Raw genomic sequence first — 20,785 nt, 5'->3', positions numbered from 1 at the left:
GCCCCCGTCGCCTTGTTAGGAACAGGAGGAGAACCTCATTCTAACATGAGCAAAGTCGAAGGCCCGGTTACTTAAAGACCAGATGGAGGAGAGGCCCTTGCAACGGCCCTTATGTGCCCCCACAGTCTTGTTAGGAATAGGAGGAGGACCTCATCCTAGCATGAGCTGAAATTGATTATGTCAGGGATAGGAGAAAAATCTCACCCTAACACAAACAAAGACCCGATCGATCAGGATCGGATGAAGAGAAAAGCCTCCTCAACGGCTCCTCTACATCCCCACAACCTCGCTAAGAGCAGAGGGAAAGCCCTTGCCTAAAGGAAAAACCCTCGTCCAAATAAAAAGAAAAAGGGAGATAAGAAGGGAAGGCGACGAACTACACCAGTGATAAGTGAAAAACAAACTACGTCAAAGACACGAGGGACCTCATCTCAATGAGGAAGGATATTCCTATCAAAAACCCTCAGTCGCTAAGAGGGAACTCAACACAGGCCGAGGAGAAATAGACAAAAAAATTCGGTAAATGACAACTCAATATAAGAATGGACAAGGTAATGGAAAATTTCCTTTTCATTTCATTAGTGAAGTGTACATTACAAAGCCTCGAAGGCCAAAAAAGAGAAACGACAAGAAAAGAAAAAGAATACATGGAAGGATGAAAGATAAAAAAAAGGGGATTCTAAGGAAGCTCAGCTTCTTCCGACTTCGAGCTCTTGGTTCCAGTCCTTATTAGAGATTGCTTTAAGTTTTTGACTTCTTCCTCCAGCTCCATCTTTCTCAGCAGCATCTCCCGGTACATCTGGTGGAACCACCGACTTTCGCTCTCTGACTCCCGAAGCCTCTTCCTCAGGATCTCAGACTCCACCTCGACATCTCTGACCGCCTGCTGCTCGTGGACCAGCTGAATCTTCAGCTGCTGCAGTTCGGCCTCCTCCCACCCAAGGGCCGCAGACAGTTCTGCCATGGTCCCCCTCAAGGAGCGGAGCTCGTCGGAGCCTTGTGCAGAGGCAGGCTGGACTCTCTTAGACAACTGCCTCTAAAGGCGGGCAACTTCGTCAGTCACCGTCTGGAGCTTCCTTCGGTAGTCCTCTACCTGTCCGCACCAGCCGATCCGATAAGCGTTGTAGTTGCCTCAGCATCCTGCAGCTGTTTTGAAGGTCGGAGAATTTGATCGACCAGTCTTGATCACGTTCGGCCTGAGTTGCGAGCCAGGACGAGCTCCCTTCTAACTGGCTGATCTTTTTCGTGCAGCTGCCAGCTCAACTTCAAGAGAGCTCATCTTGGAAGCCTGAGTCCAAGATCGATCGCTGGCACATTTTGGAGTTCCTCAAGCTCCGCCATGAAGTCAGCCTTCCTCTGGGTGTATTCTATGAAACCCTTCTTATGGAGGTCCCGAAAGCGAGTAGCCTCCGCAGTGACCTCTGAATGACTCTCCCTCAGCCGATGAAGTTCATCTTCTAGCTTTTTGAATTTCTTCGTCAACTGATGAACTTCCCTTCTGAGGTCTCGAATCATCGACTTCAGAGGGATCCTCTATGGCAAGGGAAGAGCTTCGGCAGGGCACTGTCGTTGGGAGACAAGAGCGCCATGACTCAAATTAGTGCAAGAAGATGAAAGAGAAGGAAAAGAATGCAGAAGAAAAAAAGGGGCTCTCTGTAAAGAAGAATCGATTTAATTGATTAAATAATTTTTAAGTACAAGAGAAGAAAAAAAGTCACCACAAAGAAAAAATAAAAATTAGAGGTTTCGGACCTTTGGGGAAGAAGTGAAGGGGCTCGGCATCTCCGGAAGGTTGGTAGTGGCGGCCACAGCGGTTGAAGAGGTCCCGACTGGAGGAGGACCAGCAGTGGCTTCGAAAGGTCCGACTTCATCATCGGACGCCTCATCCAGGAAGCCGAGGTCTAGTTCGAGAAATTTTTCGGCCACCTTCTCTTGGCAGAGTTCGAAACCCTTGACGAAGGCGTCCTGGCCGAACTGGACCTGTAGATCCTCCATCTCGGAGGAGGCTTTGAACTCCTCCACTGCTCGGACCCCTGCCTCCGAGACCAGGGACAGGATCCGCATTTTCAGCTCAAAAACCTGCACCTTCAGTTCGAGACCTCGGCCTCTGCCTTCTTTCTCTCCTCCTCCAAGGCGGTCCTCAGATCGGACGAGGTTTGTCCCTCCTTTTGCAGCACCTCCTGGAGACTTATGACCTCGGCGATCTTCTCCTCGAGGCGGGCGGCCTCAGCCAGGCAACCTTCCTCCGCCCGAGTTGCCTCCCTCTTGGTGATCTTCACCGCCTTGACGTTGGCGACAAGCTGGTGTCTAATCTGCAAGAGAGGTTGGGGAGTCAATATAAAGGCTAAGGAGTAAATTAAGTAAAGAAGCAAGAAGGAGGAAAAAGTGAATTAACCTACTTTGAGAAAAGATCCCAGAGAGTCCCAGATCCGCAGCTCGAGATCAGCAAGGATGATCCTCTGGACGACCTCGGACAGAATGCACCCTTCGACCAGCCTTTTTATTAAATCCCTATTGTTGAAGGGATTTTCCCCTAGGTCTTCCTTGGAGCCGTCGGCCCCCTGACGCAGCCTTGCAGCTGCGGCTCTTGCGGGCCAGGGTCTTCTTTCTCCCCTCCCTTCGCCCTGGGTGCCCCCTCGGGACGAGCCTCTGGAGCAGGATCCTCGACCGGGGGCTCCTTGAAAAGGCTCGGGGGATTCGGGTTCGACGTCGGAAGGGGCGTCGACGGCAACGGCCACCTGAGCAGGCATGGCTGAGCTTGTCTCTTCTGTCCTGGCTCTCTTTACTAACCCCGAAGTTGAGGCACTTTTCTCTTGTGGGTCTTGAGACCTTGGGCTAACCATCGAGCCATACCTGCGTCCATGTCTGCAATAAAAGAAGATCAACATGGCTCAGAGATAGAATAAGAGAGAGGGGAAGTATCCTCAGGGACCTTGGGCTAAGTTGAGATTGCAAAATAAAAGAAAGAAGCATTGTTTTGATTTAGAAAATAAATTATCTTAAAATTGATGTAATTAAAAAATAAAGAGCTCGGGAGTTTTGAATTAATTTTGCACTAGTAGAGTTAGATCTCTTTTTTTAATTAAATAGATGTGATTAATCTTAAAAAGAATACCTATCTTTCCTCGGCACACCCCGTACCCGTAGATCATGATGCGTCTCTGGAAAGTACTAGGTAAATAACTCTTCTTTTCTCGGCATGCTCCGTACCCGTAGATCACGACGCATCTCTGGAAAGTAAAAGTTGTTCCTAATATTAATCTAACAGGAAACATAAATAAAAGCATATGAAAGAGAGCAAATAAAGAACTCATGATAATTTAAATAAAAAGTATAATCTTTATTGCATATAAAGAAATACAAGAAAATTTAGAATAATAAACCCACTCTGTGTCGTTACAAAATTTTTTCTCCACTCTCGAGACTGCTAGCCTAACTGCTCATGGAGTAGTCCCTTTCTCTTCCTCTATGCAAGGCTCTAGAAGAATTTTTGGGCTCTCCCTTCAAATGGGAGTACAAAAATCTTTTTATAGGTGTTAGAAGGAGGAGTTTTACATGGTTTTCAGATGTGGGACTAAAGAAAATACTAAGGATTAAAAGATGGATGGATGAAATGGAAAGATCACAAGCAGATAAAGAAAATACAAATTCTTCCTCTTGAAGTATTTACAAATATTATATTTTTTTCCTTTATTTCCATCTACTATCTGTTCGCCACTGTGTCCGCACGTCAATAATGCCGCACGAACCCGCTGTGCCATGCGAATCCACCGTGCCGCCCAAACCCGCTGTGCTGCACGCCCGATGCCGCGCATCCGCTGCCGTGTGCCCGCCATGCCGCCAACCCTTTTTGATTACAAAAAAAAACTTTTTGTTTCTTTACAATGACGTCTATATCTTTTTTAGGTTTCTTGCATAGTATCTTCATTTTTTATAATACCGTATGCATCCTTCTTTTATTTAAATTTTATTTTAAGTTCAATTTTCTTCAAACTTGAGTCTTTTTTATCTATGAATCGGACTCTTTCTATCGGCGATCACCTTTCCTATAAAATATAAAAAGAAGCATCAAATTCTTAATAAATAAAATAAATTAAATATAATTTTTTATTTTAAATGACTTAAATTAAGTATTTATCACACCCTCCAACTTGAATTTTACTCGTCCTCGAGTAAAATAGATATATCAGTATTGTGTACCGACTCGATCTTGAATAAAAAGTTAGGTTAGGCATCCCAAAAGGTAGATGATACCTGGTCAGACCATTAAAGAGATACTTCATTGGATTATCAATTTGACCCAATTAGTGACTAAGTATTAACTAAAAAAATTTTAAGAGCTTTTCTTTCACCAACTCCCACTTACTCTTTAAATCTTCTAACTTAATGTGAGAGAGGTTTATTATCTTCTTGCAATTTAGTCCCCATTTTTTTTTTTTAACATTGTCCACCTTTTTACGTGAACGACAACGCTTACTTAGGCGAAGGGGCCGGTTACTCAGTAGAAAACCAATTTTTTTTTTAAATAAAAATTTTAAGGAGAATTTTTGCATACCTCGACCTTTCCACCCAATCTCTCATGAAGTAGATTCTTTATTAAAATCAGTAAGAAGAGGGTTGTAGAATCACTCCTAAAATTTGGTCTAGTCTAAACCCTACCATTCATTGAATTTTCTTAATAATTTATTCCTCAGTATCTCTAAAATTATCTTGACCATTAATCATTCATTGCTTAGGATGCCTAATTAACTCTTAATCAAAATAAAATTCGGATACACAAAACTAATTATTTCTGACCATACTCGAGGATTTGATTAATTTCCTTCTCCCCCAACTTAATCTACATTGTCCTTAATGGAGAAGAAAAGCAAAGAAAATAAAAGGAGAGAGTGCACCTGGGATAATTTTGCTTCGAAAGTTGAAGATAGCTTCATTGATTAATAAGGTCTTGTTCTAAATTTCTGCAGCTACAGTAAAGTAAAAAAAATATAAAATCATTGGGTTTCCTCCCAACAAACGCTAAGTTTTATGTCTTCAGCCAGACGTTAAGTTTATTATTCATTATAAAGTGGATCACACAGGTAGATGGTGTTGATTCATTCTTTATGTACAATTTCATCTACATATGGCTTCAGACGTTGGCCGTTTACCTTAAATGTATTGCCATTTCGGGGGTCATGAATTTCAATTGCTCCATGTGGGAATATTTGTGTGATAATGAAAGGTCCATCCCATTAGGATCGAAGTTTATCGAAAAAAAGACGTAACTTGGAATTGAAAAGCCATACCTTTTGATTTAACTCAAACGATTTTCTAGAGATATATTTGTCATGAAATACTTTGGTTCGAGCCTTGTAAATTCGTGAACTCTCGTATGCATCGTTGCGAAGTTCTTCCAGTTCATTGATTTGCAACCTTCGATTAGAACCTGCATTCTTCATGTTAAAATTAAACATTCGTATGGCCCAGAGTGCACGATGTTCTAATTCAACTGGCAGATGGCAAGCTTTGCCATAAACTAATCAGTAGGGTGACATACCGATAGGGGTTTTAAAAGCTGTACAGTAAGCCCATAATGCATCATCTAAGCGAAGAGACCAATCCTTTCTATCGGCCTAACCATCTTTTTTAAGATATGTTTAATCTCCTTATTTGACACCTCTACCTGACCATTAGTTTGGGGGTGATATGGTGTGGCCACTTTGTGTGTAATATTATATTTTTTCATAAGTGCTTCAAAATGTTTATTCGTAAAATGAGTCCCCCCATCACTAATGATCACCTTTGGGAACCAAATTGACTAATGATGTTTCATTGGATAAAACTAGTTACAACTTTATTATCATTAGTCCATGTAGCTATTGCCTCCACCCATTTTGACACGTAATCAACTGCCATCAGAATATATTCAAATCCAAACGAGGCTGGAAAAGGTCCCATGAAATCAATCCCCAAACATCGAAGATTTCTACTACTAAAATGGGGGTCAGCGGCATCATATCCTTCTTGGATAAATTTCCTATTTGCTGACATTGCAAACAACTTCAACCAAATTCATGTGCATCCTTGAAAAGCGTTGGCCAATAAAACCCACTCTGCAGCACTTTTGCTACAGTTTTTCTTCCACTAAAATGTCCCCCACATGCCGAAGAATGGCAAAAAGTGAGAATGCTTTGAAATTCACTCTCGAGACACAACGGTGAATAACTTAGTCAGGACAGTATTTGAATAGTTCAGGTTCCTCCCAGAAATAATGTTTAATTTATGAGAAAAATTGATCCTTTTTTATTTTGTCCAGTGAGAAGGTACGTGTCCTATTGACAAGTAATTGACAAAATAGGCAAATCATGGAGGACGGCTAGAGGAGATTGTGAAAAGTTGTTCGTCAGAAAATTTCTCTTTGACTTCATCTATGCCTATCATGTGTTCAACTAAGATCCTGGAGATGTGATCAGCTACCACATTCTCGGAACCCTTCTTATCTTGAATTTTCAGATCGAATTCTTGTAAAAAAAAGATCCATCTGATCAAACACAGTTTAGTATCTTTCTTTGAGAGGAGATGTTTCAGAGTCGCATGATCAGAGTAAACTAGAACCTTAGACCCTAACAGATATGAGCAAAATTTTTCAAGGGCGAACACTACTACTAGTAGCTCTTTTTCTGTTGTGGTATAGTTTAATTGGACATCAGAAAGAGTCTTGCTAGCATAATAGATCACATGTGGCTCCTTATTGATTTTTTGGCCTAAGACGGCACCTATTGCAAAGTCAGAGGCATCACACATAATCTCAAATGGAATGGACCAGTCAGGAGATTTTATTATAAGTGCTGTTGTCAGGGCTGTTCGTAATGTGTTGAATGTTTTCAAACAATCTTTGTCAAAGACAAATGGTGTGTCCTTGGCCAATAGATTGCACAAGGATCTTGAAATCTTGCTAAAGTCTTTGATGAAGCGTCTATAAAATCCGGCATGATCTAAGAAGGATCGTATTTATCGGACCGAAGTAGGGGGTGGTAGTTTTGAAATGACCTCAACTTTGGCTTTATCTACCTCGATCCCTCTTTCAGAAATAATATGTCCTAATACAATTTCCTTCCGCACCATGAAATGGCTCTTTTCCCAACTTAGGACAAGATTTGTCTCCATGCACCGTTTAAGAATTTTGAAAGATTATGGAGACAATCCTCAAAGGTGGTTCCAAACACAGAAAAATCATCCATAAAAACTTCAAGACATTTGTCCACCATATCTGAAAAAATGGCCAGTATGCACCGTTGAAATGTAGCGGGTGCATTGCAAAGCCTGAATGGCATACGCCGAAAAGCGAAGGTGCCATAGGGGTAGGTGAAGGTAGTCTTTTCTTGTCATCCAAAAATACAGATACTTGATTGTACCCTGAATAACCATCAAGAAAACAGAAGAAACTTTGTCCTGCTAATTGTTCTAAGATTTGGTCTATGAAGGGCAATGGAAAATGGTCCTTCCTAGTAACGGCATTTAGTCTTCTATAATCTATGCATACTCGCCATCCAGATGATATGCGAGTGGGAAGCAGTTCACCTTCTTCGTTCTCAACCACAGTAATACCTGATTTTTTAGGTACTACTTGAGTGGAACTGACCCATTTACTATCAGATATGGGGTAGATGATTCCAGCATCTAACCATTTTACCACCTCTTTCTTTACTACTTCATGCATGTTTGGGTTCAATCTCCTCTACATATCTCGATGGGGTTTGGCATTTGCCTCAAAATGAATATGGTGCATGCAAATGGAGGGGTCAATTCCTTTTAAATCAGCAATGGACCAACCGATAGCCTCTTTGTGTTCCTTCAGAATACCAACCAATTGTGCTTCCTGATTAGGGGTCAAGTTGATGCAATGATTGCCGGGAGGGTGTCATTGGGTCCTAGAAATACATACTTGAGCATAGCAGGAAGGGGTTTCAATTCTAACGTAGGTGGTGATTCTAAAGATGGGACTATTGGTGTACTGGCTAATGTGGGCAATGGCTCATACTTGATTGTCCATGGAGGAGTGTTTTATCGTGTGTGTATCCAACAAGGTGTTAACTTCTTTCATATATCCCTTAAAGTTATACACTCCAAAGTGAGCCAAGCAAGTATCTAAGGGGTCTGGTGCTAGAATTATGGGTGTTGCATCTTCTATAATTCTTCCAGTGTATCTACTTCGAAGCAACTATCCATTGATGGTCCTTGAAAAGTACCAAACACATTCAGTCTCAGTTTTTTATTCCCAAATGATACATCCATAACTCCTGTCCTACAATTAATGCATGCATTTGCCGTAGCTAGGAAGGGTCGTCCTAAGATAATGGGAATTTATCTTGGGTTGCCACTTAGTTCCATATTGAGAATCAAAAAATCAACTGGAAAGTAAAACTCATCTACCTTGACCAAGACATCCTCAAGCATTCCACGTGGTTCCTTAATCTGTCGGCTAATTACAGTGTGACTGATGTGGGTTTCAGTTCTCCGAATCCAAAAGTTCATACACCGATTTAGGTAAAAGATTCACACTTGCCCCTAAGTCCAGAAGAGCTTTTTCAATGTGATAATCTCCTATAATACAGGAAATGATGGGAGCTCCTGGGTCCTTAAGCTTTGGAGGAGTGGCATGCTGGAAGACAGAACTAGCCTGTTCAGTGAGGCATACTTTCTTTGAGATTTGTGATCTAGATTTACTTTTTGGGTGCACAAATCCTTCAAAAATTTGGCATAAGCAGGGACCTGTTTGATTGCATCTAGAAGGGGAAGATTAATTTAGATTTGCTTAAACAATTCCAACATCTCATCGAGTTTTCCTCCCTTCTTATCTGCAGGAATAGGGCTTTTCAGGGCATCCAAAAATGGGGCTTTAGGCAAGTAAGATGATTCCAGTGCAGTTGGTTCATTCTCTATTTTAAGGTCTCCTTGTTCTTGGGTGATTTGGCTTCGTTAGAGGTTTAGGGTCGGTCTCATTGGTTTTACTAGTGTGTTCAATGACCTTCCCACTTCTTAGAGTCATGATTGATTTGGCATGTTCAGAAAAAGTTTTTGGGGTATTAGAGCTCTCAATCACAAATTGCCCTCTTGGGTTGCTCTCGGGTTGGCTAGGTAATTTTCCTCCTTCTCTCCTACTGAATGCAGTCGCTAGTTGACCTATTTGGATCTCTAGCTTAGCAATGGATTGTGTGTGGGAGTTAAGGGTCTGAGTGTTGACTTCTAATCGTTCTAGTGCTTTCAGAACTTTTTCCTCAAAAGCTGAGCTGTGACCAGTAGTAGATGGTTGAGGAGCATTTTGAAATTGATGGTATGGTCCATGCCTATATGTTGGGTCCTGATATTGAGGTCGAGGTACGGCAGGGCCAACCACTGGTTGTGGTCTCCAGAAAAAATTTGGATGGTTTCTCCAGCCGGGTTATAAGTGTTCGAATATGGATCATTTCCTGATCTGTGAGCTTGTTGGACTTGAGCTTGCTGAACCTGCTCGTGCATAAACTCAGAAAATTAAGGTAGGCTGGCATTCACTAACAAAATGGTTCGGATTTGCACACAATGCACAAACTTCTTGGATTGGGTTAGGTGGAATCGGGGATTGTCCAGTATTTAGAAGATGGTCGAATTTTTGGGACAGTTCATCTACCTTACTGTGGATATCCATGACGTTTCCAATCTGATAAATTTCACTTCTTTTTTGTTGAAGCATGGGTTGTTCTCTAGAGATGGCAGACATATGATGTAGGAAATTCTCACTAAGTACTTCAAAGAGCTGGTAGGCTTCATCCTCACTCTTTAGCATGCATGTCCCACCACATGATGCATCAACCATTTGTCGGTGTTTCTCTGATGGACCATCATAAAAATATTGACAAAGTTGCCATTTAGGGACAGCATGGTGTGGACATTTACGAATGAGGTCACTTAACCTTTCTCATGTCTCATAAAAAAGTTCACCCTCCAATTGGAAAAACTAGTGATAGCTTTTCTAATTTGATTTATTTTTCCAATTGAAAAGTATTTCTTGAAAAATTCTTTCTGAAGATGATCCCAAGTTGAAATGGTTATAGAGTCTAAGGAGTTTAACCAATGCTTGGCTTTGTCCTTAAGTGAGAAAGGGAACAGTTTCAACCTAAGGGCATCATCGGAGAAGTTTTGGATTTTTACTGTGGAACAAATTTCAAGAAATTCATCCAAGTGTTTGTATGGGTCCTCATTACTAAGTCCATAGAATGATGGCAACATTTGAATAATGCTAGACTTAATCTCATATTGGGTAGCTTCTACTGGAGGTGCTTGAATGCTTGGAGAGTAGGTATACGAGGATGGAGTGAAATATTCTCTCAATGGGCATGGAGGATTAGCCTCACCAGGTGCAGTCATGTTTCTAACTCGGATAGTCCTATGAGTCTTTTCTAATTCTTCGTCTAATGGTTGCAAGTCGGGTTTTAGTGATCGTCGACCTAACATGCAACTAAAAGGTCTATATAGGACTATCCTAGTCTGTTAAGGATTATTTTATTTTATTTTATTTAAGAGGAGAATAGAAGAGAGAAAAGAGTTCTAAAGAAGAGATCCTAAGAAGTCCTAAAACTAATAGAAGAATTAGTTGTGGTTAGATTTTAATTACAATCAAGTTAGCAGCAGTGGACTCTCTATCCTAAAGTTATCCTAGTTCTAGATAGCTCCTAATTGTAGTTAGCCTTCAAGCCCTTCAAGTCAGAGCTTGACCAACCAACTGGCCAGATAAGTGTAAGATTGGTGGGAGTCCTCCCATTGCTTTTCTTAGACACCAATTAAATTGGCCAGGTCAGCAAACGGAACCAATTAAAAACCACCTTCCTTCGGGCCCAGTCATCCCACAAACCACTTGCCTAGATAGCAGCTAGCTGACCAAGTCTAACCTGGTTTAACTCTCAGGGTCACTTGTCCTAATGAGCTCGAAATCCTTAGGGGTCAACATCTAATTAATTTTAGATTAAGGTCTAGGTTATACAAATGCAAGGGAGTGATTTGTGGGCCAAGGAAGGGTGATCAAATCCCCACCTTATCTTAATTAATGGGTTGCGCCCTTAAAGTTCATTATGGAGATGCAATGCAAAGAAACAAGGTGTCCAATCAAGTTAGAAATTTTTATATTTGAGGTTACGCTATTTTAGTTAAGTGTTATGAAATGTCAGTGGTTTTTTTTTTTTTAATTCAACTGTGCCAAGATCTCCGGCAACGGTGCCAAATTTGATGCGTAGTCATTGATAGCACCAAAAATAACTCTACTCACTACGTAGGTAGGATGAGTCGAGATCGTATCCTCAGAGACCTTGGGCTAAGTTGAGATTGCAAAATAAAAGAAAGAAGCATTGTTTTGATTTAGAAAATAAATTATCTTAAAATTGATGTAATTAGAAAATAAAGAGCTCGAGAGTTTTGAATTAATTTTGCACTAGTAGAGTTGTATCTTTTTTTTAATTAAATAGATGCGATTAATCTTAGAAAAATACCTATCTTTCCTCGCACACCCCATACCCGTAGATCATGGTGCGTCTCCAAAAGTACTAGGTAAACAACTCTTCTTTCTTTGGCATGCCCCGTACCCGTAGATCACAGCGCATCTTCGGAAAGTAAAAGTTATTCCTAATATTAATCTAACAGGAAAGCATAAATAAAAGTATATGAAAGATAGTAAATAAAGAACTCATGACGATTTAAATAAAAAGTATAATCTTTATTACATATAAAGAAATATAAGAAGTTTAGAACAATAAACCCACTCTGTGTCGTTACAAAATTTCTTCTCTACTCCCGAGACTGCTAGCCTAGCTGCTCATGGAGTAGTCCCTTTCTCTTCCTCTATGCAAGGCTCTAGAAAAATTTTTAGGCTCTCCCTTCAAATGGGAGTACAAAAGCCTTTTTATAGGTGTTAGGAGGGAGGAGTTTTACATGGTTTTTAGATGTGGGACTAAAGAAAATACTAAGGATTAAAAGATGGATGGATGAAATGGAAAGATCACAAGCAGATAAAAAAAATACAAATTCTTCCTCTTGAAGTATTTTCAAATATTATATTTTTTCCTTTAATTTCCATCTGCTATCTGTTCGCCACTGTGTCCGTGCATCCACAATGCCGTGCGAACCCGCTGTACCACGCATCCGTTGCTGCGCGCCCACCATGCTGCGCGACCCTTTTTGATTACAAAAAGAAACTTTTGTTTCTTTACAATGACGTCTATATCTTTTTTGGGTTCCTTGCATAGTATCTTCATTTTCTATAATACCCTATGCATCTTTCTTTTGTTTAAATTTTGTTTTAATTCTAATTTTCTTCAAACTTGAGTCTTTTTGATCTACGAATCGAACTCTTTATATCGGCGATCACCTTTCCTGTAAAACATAAAAGGAAGCATCAAATTCTTAATAAATAAAATAAATTAAATATAATTTTTTACTTTAAATGACTTAAATTAAGTGTTTATCAGTAGGGTTAAGAGGACTCAGGCCGATATTGAATAAGAGTTGTTCCTTCAGAAGTTCAGAGAGGAGGGGGGCTTGATAGGCCTTGAGCTTTTTGGAGGCTTTGAGGTGTCCCTTTTAGGCTAGAAGCCCGACGGATGGAATCCCTCAGAGAGCCCCAAGGGGGTAATCCCAACTCCAAGGTCGGGCATCGGACATAGAAGAACCTCTCCTTCCAGTTGTGGATAGAAGAGGGGGCGCCTTTCAGCAACCCCTTTCTATCGAACTGGAGGAGAAGTACCACCAGTCTTTGTCGAAGGATGATGCTTGAAAGTATAGAAATTCCTAAATAGAGAAAGGGTTGGCTGGACTTTGGCTAGGCGACAGAGGGAAAGAAACCCTACCAAAAATCTAAAGGAGTTCGGCACTATAGAAACTAAAGAAATATTTAGAAAGCGGAAGAGAGCGATGACAAAAGGTGTAAGCGGAAGTCGAAGTCTGATGCGGAAAGCCTCTTGGTATAAACAGAAGCTGCCAGGGGGAGGAGTGTGGCCCGGCCAGTTGGCCCGGGAAGCTCCAGCTCATACTCCGGAGGAACCCCGTACTGAATCCTAATTAGTAAGAGTTCCTCCAGAGTCAGAGAACAGGGAATGGTGTCTGGTACGAAGATCGGATGAGGTTCATCTACAGAACTGAGTTTTCGGGAGCTGGGACAGACGAACTCCTAGAACTACTAGAGGAAGAAGTGCTGGAGGACATTATAGATCGAGCAAAAATCCTAAAAATTTAGAAAAATCAAGAAAAATAAGAGATGGGGCGCTTGTGAAAAATTGAACAGGCAAAATGTAATAGAAGAAAAATGAAAGAAGAACAGCAAAAGAAAAAGCAAAGAGGGGAGTTTTGGAACTAACCTAGACTGGTCCGAGAAGTGCAGGGATGCAGAGAAGGGATCGACTCGAAGAATGCCTAAGGCGAAAGGGATGGAGCTCTCAGGGAAGAAGAAGAAGGGCACCAATAGGAGGCAAAGTGAAATTCCTGAAAGGGGGAAGTGGGTTTAAATAGACAACAGGGCCCGGTGCAATAATGATTGCGGATCTCCTCTGGCCGACCTACACTCGCCGCATGTCCCACTCACCATGATAAGCTACTGAAAATGGCTGACAGCTGATAAAGTCATTATTGCACCATACCTAGAGCCATGCTCCGACGGGAATTTTGAAAAAATCTTTTCAGATCGCCTTGATTTGAAAGACTCCAGCATCAGCGTGCCAAACACCAAAATATCTAGAAACCATCGAGTGCGGAAGTCGAGGGGGGCAACTTTGGCTGTGAAAATTTTTTGTACTTCCTTCATCCGAAACCCGAACTCGAAAGTAGGGGGACTGGTGTTGGGCATAAAATACCCCCAGTCGAAGTTTGTAGAAGACCGACCCTTCCAGGACTTTTCTGGCTTCCGACCTTGTGTGGCGTCTTTCTGAACCCCCTCGACCGTCCGAGCTTCCATAATACCATCCAACTTCTCTAACAATGAGCTTCTCCATTCATCTACCAGGCCGCTCCAAAGGCTCTCTGGGCTCCACTATCAGTCGATCTTCTACAGTGATCAACTATTCTCCGAATCCCTTCCAAACTTCTTCCGACCACGGATGACCCTACTCTGAACTCCATCCGGACTTCGTCAATATCCGAGCTTCTCCGACAATGAGATTTCTACAGTAACCAGACTCCATCCAAGTTTCTACGATGGTTGACCGCCTTCCGAATTCCACCCGAGCTCCTGCGAGAGCCGAACTTCTACAGCAAGTAGTCTACTCTGAACTCTTACTACGGGTGGCCTACTTCGAATATCTACTCCGAATCTCAGACGAGCTTCTACAATGGGACAGGCTCCACCAGCCAGGTCACTACTCGAGCTTCCATGACAACTGATCTTCGACCGAGCTTCTATAATAAGTGGCCTCCTTTCAGCCTTCTACAAGAATCGGGCTCCATCCGAACTTCCATAGTGGATGGATTTCGGATGAGCTTCTACAACAGATGGACTCCAGCAGCTGATTTCTACAACGGCTGATCGTCTCCGACGTCTGTCAACCTCCCCAGCCATCAACCTTCAATAGCGTCAGTCGGACTTCCACAACACCATCCAGACTTCCACAAGACCCCCAGACTCCTCTAGCAGACAATCTCCCCAATGCCATCCGAAGTCCACCACCGGCCGACCCTCCGCAGATTCTTCATGAAACTAAACTTTCCCAAAAGAAAGTCCCCGTTCGAGCTTCTACAGCATATGTTCCCGCCTGCAGCATCAGTGCTCTAGGCACCCAACAACAGTAGACCCATCATAACCTCGAAAACATCTGAGCTTCTCCTAGATCGACGAGATAGAGAGCCATCCCGCTCCATCAGACATCCCAGCCGAGCTTCAGCCGACAGATCCAAACTCTTTGGCAAGTCACGATAATGGCCACCACCCTACTCCACTCTCTGCAAGGATTCCACGTGGCTCCACCACTCTTTGGCAAGTCGCGACAATGGACACCACTCCACTCTTCGTAACAAACTTCATGTGGCCCTGAACGACCCCTGACGCCACTACTCTCCGTAACAAACTCCGCATGGCTTTGAACGGCCCACTACCAGGCGGTTACAGACGTCGTTGTCAATCAGTTATGCTCTCCGTCTATAAAAAGGGACCTCCAGATACGTTCTTTTCTAAGCTCTAAACTCTATCTCAAACTCTGTTAAAATTTTACTCGAGCACTCCATTTCTGTTGAAGCAGAGTACTGACTTGAGCGTTGGAGGGTCTTGTCGGAGCACCCCCAACTCCGATTTAGACTTCTCTTGCAGGTCCTAGTGGTAGCCGCAGTTATCTCAACTCCAGCTTCTCCGGCTTCGACAGAATTCTGCACCAACAAATAGAAATTTAAAAGTACAAATTTGGTAGTAAGATCTACTATCTAGATCTTAGCATCTACTTATAATAAAAATAAATAATAAAAATTTAAAAGTATATAAAAATAATTTCTGCATTAATTAAAAATAAAATTTAATTATAAAAAATTTTAAAAAATAAATAATTAATTAATTAAAACTGTAACAAAGATTTTGAAGTAGATTAGTATAGTCTCATCAGAAAGATGGCTGAGACCTCTCCTTCTTCCTTCAAACTTCTCAGAGCAAATTGGGCTTCCTCTTCTTATTCCTCTTTGGATTTGATCTTCGAGATGGTGTAGGTATAGAAATAGCATAGGAGATAAAACTCTTCTTCTCAACACCTCTTGCTTCGAAGCAGCCTTCAACCCAAGCCTTACTTGATGCCCCCTCTCTATGCTTTTTCCTCTATTGGATACTTTTTCTTATATGCTTGGACCCCTTTTTATTGCCTTCCTAGCCTTCTGATATCAGATCTCTTGATTATCCAAGGTTTTCTCACATTTCAGGAGTCCTGGATGCTTCAAATCTCTCAAAATTGCATCCAAAATGTGTCTAGGTCAAAAATCCATTTTCTAGCTATTGGATTGGAATCAAATGCTTTAGATCTGACCAAAACCACACCTTATCAAATCGAGATCATGTCAGCCATCAGATCTCAACTGAGATTGAATATGGACCATTGATCAGTGCAAAATCTCTTCTCTATTTCACTTTTCCTAGCCGTATCAACCAGGATCATTGGATCAGCCCTTAGGTCGATTTTAGGCCATTGATCAGTGGAGAACTTGGCCATCACCCAAATTCCCTCCCATGTGCCATGATAAAAACCAATTTAAACTATTCCCATAGTCTGCATGTGAGCCCCATGTTGCGTCGCTCATGCACTGCTCTTTAGACCAAGCCCTATTCCATGGACTGCCTGTGGATCGGGCGATCGGTCCACTGTACATTGAGGCTTAAAAATTGGTTTTGGGTTAGATTTTGATTGGTTTTTGGGCTGATTTTTGGGCTTCTTGGGTTGTTTTCCATTTCCAACATTTCTTGTTATGTATGTGACAAAATTGAGTATGGATTTGGGCATAATTGGGCTTAATGTGATAAAATCTTTATGACTCATAATTCCTAAAAAAGATCATAACAAGTATCAAATATAAAATAATAAATATTAAATATTGAATATTTTAATACTTTTTATGCATATTTAATGTATTGATTAGAACATACAAAGGAAGGAATAGAAAAGTACAGCTAAAAATATAATGCACCAGGGGTACCCAGCCCCTATTGCAACCATTGTAGATGCATCCATACAACTAGCCATCACAATACATTCAATAATTCATCTATCACATAGATGTTCCTAGTCCATAACCATTCATCATGCATTTTATAATAATTATATAAAGCATGAAAATAAACTACCCATGTTATTTTAATTGTGATATTTTTTATGATCATGTCACTTAAATTTAATATTTAATTTCATGGGCACAGGACCATCTAGGGTTTTGATGCGGGTTCAACTCTTGATCAAACTTTAATTTTGAGTTAACTATATATCACCTTCTTGAGATAAGTTAATCATTTCTTAAACAAATCCTACTCAAATTAGGTTTGCTAAGATTTGATCAACTAAGACTCAAGTCCTAGTCAGATTAGGTCAATGACAATTAGATCAACTTTAATTAAACATAATTTTTAATCCAATTAGAACTACGAATCTGGTTTGATCTATAATCATAAACCCCAATCCGATTGGGTCAATGAATTGTAGTCAACATCAAATCCATCAATCGAAAATCCTAATTATTGTTTGGAGCATCTCTTTTATCATGATCAAATTTTTCAGCTGCCCACATGCCTAGGACAAGAACCGTGATGGAAGATCCACTATGATGAATGCCCAATCTATGGCGGACGACCCTTGGGTCTAGGGTGAGCTCATCATAGGCAACAACCCTATGTCTTGGCAACGTACATCACATGTAGCATTCCAAAATTTCATGCATCGCACACACAAGACTTACAGTTTCATGAAAAATAGATCGCAAGATCTATCCTAAACTTATCACACAAGTCTAAAAGCCATGGAATTACATATCAAGATTTGATCATAGATTAATAACTTTTATTCTTAGTGAAGCATGCAACAAAACAACAATTAAACATCAAATAAAAATCAGATTTTGACATAACATGAATTTGATCTAATCAATATCAAATAATAACATGATGTTTGATTGAATCAATTAAGGGTGGCTCTGATATCACTGTTGGGTTCTGGTCGCGCAGCAAAAAATTATTTTCAAAATTTTTTACATGCATTCAACTATTGAAAATAAGTTTTAACATTTAAAATATGCAAACCAGAACACATAACCTAGGAACACCTTGATGATTGAATTAGATATTTCAAGCAAGCATTAAGGTAAGAGATTATATCTTTCCGAAGATGAGGATCTGGTGAACAATGATCTCCAACGAGACACTAAAGTAGGTGTCCTCTAATGGTGATCCACATGGGATAGATTAGGTCATTTTCAATTCGATGTATTGCTGCAGCCTTCTTCATAAAAATACTATCAACTTTTCTTCTTCAGAAATGAATTGCACCGCCACTTGATTGCCTTCAAACCTCCATAAAATTCACACCATAGATCTTTTCTCAAAAGATGTCACTACTCACAATTGATTCAGAAATCCAACAATTTAAAATTTCTAAACCCAAGGAATAGCAACCCTTGCCTTTCCTTTTCTCCCTTGTCTCTTCTTTCTATTTTTTTCTTCTCTCTTTTTCTTTGTCTTTATCATAGATTTTTTCTTTCTTTTTCCTTCACAAAACCCATGCCTTATCCCCTTATGGAATACATGCCACAACCATAGGTAGCACCCCCTATTTATAAGAGTCCAAGGAGCATAGAACACTTCCATCGGCACTACATATCTTGGCATTCCACTTCCTTCACGTGGAGAAATAAATTCAGCGCATGAAACAAAAGAGGCATGGAGGAATTCTAAGAGTAGAAGGACTCTCCTTTCTACATTAGGAAACCAAGGCACCATCACATGGCACGTCCAATAAGTAACTGGCATGAAATATTAAGGGAGGTTGTTAAATATAAAGGACTTTTCCTTTTATTCAATGCAAATAAGCGGTGGACATCCTATTAATTAAATAGCATAGAAGATCCTTCACGCAAAAAGATTCCTTCTCTTCTGCACCCACAAATTACAATGATCCATCTGATGGTGCATTTAATAAAGCAAACCATGGGAATAAATGGCAAGGGTTTTAAGAGGAGTGCTCTAGAAGGACTCCTCCTTCTAGACACACATATAATATGGGATGCCCCCTTTTATTTGGCATGGTAATGTGGCATGGAGATGTTTATTTCCAGATGAAACTCTTTCAAATGGATTGGTTAGGTCAAGGCAATAGGAATGGGGTTAGCACAAACACCTTTGCACCAAATCCAATTGAAAACTTGGATTAATTCATGTGCTAGCAATTTAATTAACCGATAGGATTTATAAGAAATCCAATAAGAGATCAAGATCAAATTTCTAATATGTGTGATTTATTAGGTTCCATATCTAGCTAGCAGTGGACTTAGGCTTATGACCTAAACCAATCTAATTAAATTAGGTCAGTCTAAATGCATCAATTAATCAGAACACCTTTAATTAATTTTTAAATTAAACTCTTTTAATTCTTACAAATCTACAAGTCAGAATTGATATCTAGAAATATGTCATAACTATCCAGAAGATATAAAATTTGGTGAAAATACTAAAATCATCCTTCTATGGCGAGTTATCGTGTAATTCAATCCTTCGATCACACAACATCCCAAATAGGCTATGGATATGGAATCATGTCAAGCTCAAATATTTATCCATATATATCTCGATCTGATGATGATGACTCAATAGATGAATCAATAAAATACTTTCTACTATTCATCCCTACTCTGGCCAGAGACTCTCTAAGTCATCACCTATGAGACTACATAGGATGTTCTCTCCTCTTATAAAGAGTGATCGATTCCTTATTGATCACTCATAACCTTCATGCACACTTCACCATATCCAGAACATCCCACACATATCTCAAAGAGTCATGCTAGAGAATGAACGAAGCATTGATCCATACACATAAGGTACCATGATGATCTTATGTCTAAGGATCACTTGCACCACTCCCACTGGAGAATCATCTTTTGACATATTGTAAGGCTTCATCAGATGTTCTCTATGTGGATTAGTTCAGTGAACTCATTCTCTAATGAGCACCCACATCCTTATATTAGTGTCACCACATAAATGATTGTGAGATAAATCATCTTCTTCATCATACATATATAGGATGTACCAGTCCTACCAACATCATCGATCTCTGACTCGATGATCTTATACTGTAAATATTTTAGACTGGAGCTATCAAGATTTTGGGTCTCATTGGCATGATCTCATCATGGTCCTAAAATTATTGCCCTAATCTATGGAATTCATCATAATCATAAATAAAATATAATACAACAAATGATGAAACATAATACCTCATATATAAAATAACCAATATCATGTACTTGAGTAGAAAGATTATACAAAATAGTCTATCACATCAACCATGCAATTGGCTTGTAGGGTATTATTCTTTCACAAGGGTATTGAGCATGAAAAAATATGAGTAGTTACTAGGATGTCTACTTTCTTGTCAGTGACTAACTCGATATTGTGGTAGTGTGACTAGTTCTTTGATCTACGGTACCTTGACTGTTCATAATGAGATTGCTATAGTTTGACTATATCATAACTCATCTCTTAGCCATACGAAGCCTTGAGGTGTAATTGGCCATAGTAAACTTACTGTAGGAATAGAATGTACACCAAGATGGGATCTATCGACCTCGATAATGAGAAGTAGTCCTATATAGATCTTGAGGCTGAGTCTTAAAGCCCATGGCCATGGCAGTGTAAAAAATAGAAAGGTATTTCCATTAGGTTTCACATCAAACTTGAGTTGATTAATTCTAGCATATGATAAGAATTAGGTTTGACAAGTTATCCTTAACCTATGTCTTGTCGGGGCTCACGATAGAAGAATCGAAGCACATGATAACTACACCCAGAGATTCATCATTCAGTTCAACTAGATTGCCACTACATACTGCTAGGTGTCACTAGTGGATTGTGAGACTAATTAAGAATCATTTTGATGATCAATAATTCTTAATTGATTGAATTGAAAAGAATTCTGATCCATCAAAAAGAGTTTCGATGATATTACTGATAGAGATCACAACATATCTCACTATCAGACAGAATTGACCTATGGGGTCATACAAACAAGAATTTTTATCTAAGATTATACAATTGGGCTAAGTGTAGTCTGATTGG

At 40.2% G+C, this 20,785-nt stretch overlaps 1 non-coding gene across 1 annotated transcript; it reads left to right on the top strand.

Moving 5' to 3' along the window:
• The first annotated feature begins 9,893 nt into the window (after positions 1-9,893).
• On the top strand, positions 9,894-9,998 carry LOC140859569 (small nucleolar RNA R71). The gene has a single exon (XR_012143106.1). It is a non-coding gene; the product is annotated as a small nucleolar RNA R71 (small nucleolar RNA).
• The last annotated feature ends 10,787 nt before the right edge of the window (positions 9,999-20,785 follow it).

This window comes from Elaeis guineensis, chromosome 7 (assembly GCF_000442705.2).
Source record: "Elaeis guineensis isolate ETL-2024a chromosome 7, EG11, whole genome shotgun sequence".
Classification (NCBI taxonomy): domain Eukaryota; kingdom Viridiplantae; phylum Streptophyta; class Magnoliopsida; order Arecales; family Arecaceae; genus Elaeis; species Elaeis guineensis.
Note: the sequence above shows the minus strand (reverse complement) of the source record. Positions and strands in the feature narration are given on the sequence as shown.